The following is a 4829-nucleotide window of genomic DNA, read 5'->3' as shown; positions in this document are numbered from 1 at the left end:
AGGTATTATTCATTCCAACTCTTCTATATAGTGAGAAACATGTGAGGAGTATTAATTTTTAATATCAAAATTATTCTTCTCTTTTTATGCTCCTTCAAGTCTTTCCCCCGAGACCCCAAGGCACCGGGCAAATTTTTTAGAACCAAGGCTGAGAAAAATTTTAAGAGAAAAATATTGGGTTTAGAACCATGAAATCCCTTGAGAAAAATAATATTTATTAAGCTCTTCGAGTAGGTTCAAACTGCAGTTAAATCGGACCGGTAAAAGTTCCTCAAGCGAGGCAAGAACTGGGACCAGGTTTTAGCACTGGGAAAATTGGTGGGACCTTAATTAAGAGGTCAACCTAGTTAACTGAAGAGGTGTTCCACTAAAGTTGAGAGGTAGTCAAGGTAACATAAGTGGGAAAGAGTTAAGTTGAGAGGTGGGGACCCAGTTAACTGAGTAGGCCCAGTTAAGTGGCAAGGGGACATGGGCAATGCATGGTGCATGGTGCATGGAGCATGTGCATGGGCAGGGTGCCACATGGCAGTAGGCGCCTTCTCCAAATTCAGTTCCCAATTCAGTTCTAGCCTATTTAAAGACCAAGGCACCCCCCCCCCCCCAAAGACACACATTAACCCAAGCTCATACGCTCCGAAAAATTCAGGCCTTTAATAGCTCATTTTCTAGTCCAATCAACACACAGATTTCACCCCCGTATAGGGTAGATTATGAGGAGTTTTCACCGTGCATCAAAGGTGAAATTTCAGCATTTAATTGTGCTGATTTTTCACATTCCTTGTAATGTAATAAAAATGTAACGAACCTAATTAAAGTATATAAGTAAGCAGTGTGAGTTGGGTGGGAAGCTGGAGAATGGCTCAGGTTACCATTCACGGATGGGTGGACCCGAGATGCGGGTGCTTTCCTATTTTTCACTTCACCCCACTTGTGGATAGCACCAGCCTTAGTGCTGGGTGTCCATAAGTCAGTCCACTTAGTAGCATAACCTTATGGTTAGTGCAAGTGGGGGTTCCCTATCCTTTATTTTTTTTAATTAAGAAGAGGAATTTAATTGCTTGGAATTTATGGAAACTTCCTTCGGGATCGGGGACCCTACAGTTTGAAACAACTACCATAAAGTTGCCAAATGGAAGCTCAAAATGTGCGTTAAAAACCTTTTCTTCAATACAATATAAATACTAATTTAAAGAGTGCTAGGATCATGTGGGTTAGAGTAAGCAAGGGTAAGTTAGAAGCAAGGGTAATGAAAGCTAAATATGTCCAAAAAAACACAAACATTGAACAAATTCTTACATCTCAAATAGGTTATAATAATTTTTAAACCTTGCGTACATCCATTAATCACAAATGCAATCATACAAATTTAACTACAATCATACAAATTGGGAATTTAATTTTTTGCGATCTTTTCATGTGCACAACAAAGGTGGGATCCATAAAACAATGTTTTCAAAAATTAAACCCTCATATCAACATTTTTTATTTTGAGAATGATAATGCATACATGCATATGCTTGTTAGATTACATCCAACTTCATGTGCACAATATTATGTTCATTGATTTGTTGTGAAGAAAAAGCTTAAGAGAAATTATGTAACATCTTAGGTAACATAAAAGACTTCTTCTTTGTTACTAAAGTTCCACATATAGGCAGACCGCTCAGTCATGGTTTGCTATGGATTGAGGAAGCACCTACTTTTGGAAGTTTCAATAACTTGGTTGTACTACTATTCATTGATATATAGAAAAATTACAATAACATCTGAGGTAACATAAAGGCCGTCTTATTCGTTCCTTAATTCCAACACAAAGGTGGTCTGCATTCTCATGGTTTCCTATGGATTGAGAATGCACATTTGATGAGGTTACTCTGTGTCCTCTGCTCTTCCTTTCCATTACTAATTTGTTAATGTTTGATTAGCATTTTAATTAGTTGTGTGATTAGGACTCCAAAGCATGTTTAGCAGATCTAGCGCGATAGAGTTCTCCGTTTTAGACCAAACTTATTAGGATTAGTCTAGAGGCTTAGCTCTACGAGTAGAATCCCTTCTTGTGCGATTCCGATTAGCGAAACTCTACTTTTCGAGTTCACAGCTCGTGGGTGAGTTTGCCGCCCGGATGCGATTAGGGAATGTTCTGCTTGTTTGGGTAACTTCCTTAGGCTTGTTTTGCTATTAGAGGGAGATTCTTTAATTAAAGATACTCTTCAATGTATTATTTATTAAACATAATCAAATCACACAACTTAATATATATATATATATATATATATATATATATATATATATATAAAATAAAGAAACTTAACGAAGAAAGACTCACCATAGGGCCCAACCTCCCCCATGACAGAGAAACAAACACTATCTTATTCTTACGCTCGAGAATACATCTGATGATTGTAGGAACTATTGGGTGTTAATTTTGGGAGTTTTGACATCACCCCTGCGTCCGAAACAGGCAAAAACCTTAATAACGACTCTTCAAACACTGAATTCTGATGTCGGATGAGTGAGAACCAATAAAATCACTTTCTTGCCCTGTTTTTCAATTATGCATGCGCTCTTGCTTTTTCCTCCAAAAACCACTTAAAATATAGAGATAAAAAGCATGTCCAACTTTAAAAGCTTACTTTACTACTTTAATTGATTCTATTTATAACAAGATAACTATATATATAATTTTAAATACTTATTTTTTGTTGACAAATAAATTCAATATAATATTTAATTCTTATTTTCCATCTACTCATCTACTAATAAACATCAAGCAAACATTAGGTTCTACACCATAAAATAGTTACTTGGCAATCGACGCTTCTACACCATAAATATTTTCATGGGGGAGTTCATAAAAAATCCATACACCGCCTCAATCGGCGCTTCTGTGTATGAGTTAACCAAAATCTGTACACTGCCTCAATCGGTGCTTCTGTGTACCAGTTAGCAAAATTATGTACACTACCTCAATCGGCGCTTCTGTGTATTAGTTAACAAAAATCTGTATACTGTCTCAATCAGCTCTTCTGTGTACCATCTAAGATATTTGATGTTTATAAGTAGATATGAGTGATGGGTATTTAGCATTCAAAAGTGATTCTTGAACCCATTGGGCTTCTTCACTTTAATGATTTTTGTCCTTGTCCAAATAACTATGATATTGTTGATCAACACGGGTCGTGTTGATCAACACGGGTCGTTGTGACATGATCGAAAAGAGATTATCCCTAAATGGACATACTAAACTTGTTAAAAAGAATGATGTATATGCCAATAAGGAGGTGATTCCAATCATTATGCATTGTCATTAATTTTGTAGATAAGTTTAAAAGTTCCATGCCTATAAAGAATAAATTTGTATGTAATCATATATACATCATGAATGTGTACTAACATAAGCCAATATGTAAATTTTAATTGTGATATGCTTTATATATCAAGAGAAAAACCTTATAACAAGCATAAATTGAATAAAACATACCTTGTCATGCTAGAACCTTTGTTTTTAGAGTGGTACTTCTTATACCTTCCTTGATGAAGAGGATGATGATATGGAAGTAAAAATATAATCATCAAAGTTAACTTTGAACAGAGGAGAAAACATGGTTGTAAAAGAGACCTGCATTTTCTCTTAAAGTATCTCTACACAAAAAGAAAGATTAACTTTTTTTTTAGTATTAATTTATATACAATCATGCATAAATGCTAACATAAGCAAGTTTATACTTTTTTTTTTCACATGCTTCTTTCAATCAAGAGAAAATCTTTAGTGCTACATGAATTGAATAAATACATACCTGGTAGTCCATGAATTTTTCAATATCGATACCTTTATTTTTTCCCTTGAAGATGATGATGATGACTAGGAAGTGTAACAAAAATTTATGCTTTTTCTCTAAAACTATCTCTACACAAAAATAGAGTTTAGCTTTTTCATGTTAGAACAAAAGCATGTCTTCTTATATAAAAACAAAAGAAAAATAGAGTTTAGCTTTTCATGTTAGAACAAAAGCATGTCTTCTTATCCAAAAACAAAAGAAAAAATATGAAGAACTCCCTTGTATCCTTATAAAGAGAATAAATCGATGATCGTAGATCGAACTCGTTGCTATGATACAACTGTAGTAGAAACTCGAAAAGAAAATCTTTCAAAGAAGTGATTCTTTAATGAAAGATAAACTCTTTAATGTATTATTTATTAAACATAATCAAATCATACAACTTAATATATATATATATATATAAAGAAATTTAATAAAGAAAGACTCACCATAGGGCCCAACCTCCCCCATGACAGAAGCCATGGTTTTCCATCCTCCATTATGGAATTATAGTTTCTTTACATAGAGAGTTTCATATTATATTTTGTACAAAAAGAAACAAACACTATGTTACTCTTACTCTTGGGAATAGATCTGATTATTGTGGGAACTACTGGGTGTCGATTATGGGAGTTTTGACATCACTATTACGTCTGAAACATGCCAAAATCTTAATAACGACTCACCAAACACTGAATTACGATGTCGGATGAGTGAGAATCAATAAAATCACTTTCTTGTCCCATTTTTCAGTTATGCACGCACTCCTGCTTTTTCATCCAAACCCCACTTAAAATATAGAGATAAAAACCATGTCAAGCTTTAAGCTTACTTTTCTATTTTAATTGATTCTATTTATAACAAGATAACTATATATATAATTTTAAATACTTATTTTTTTGTTGACAAATAAATTCAAAAAATATTTAATTCTTATTTTCCATCTACTTATCTGTCAATAAACATTAAACAAACATTAGATCATTATTAATTCACATTTCCAGAACA

The sequence above is a fragment of the Cibotium barometz genome, chromosome 53 (genome assembly GCF_041138505.1).
Source record: "Cibotium barometz isolate CiBa-2024 chromosome 53, ASM4113850v1, whole genome shotgun sequence".
Taxonomy (NCBI): domain Eukaryota; kingdom Viridiplantae; phylum Streptophyta; class Polypodiopsida; order Cyatheales; family Cibotiaceae; genus Cibotium; species Cibotium barometz.
The sequence above is the reverse complement of the archived record's forward strand: the minus strand, read 5'-3'. Positions refer to the sequence as shown.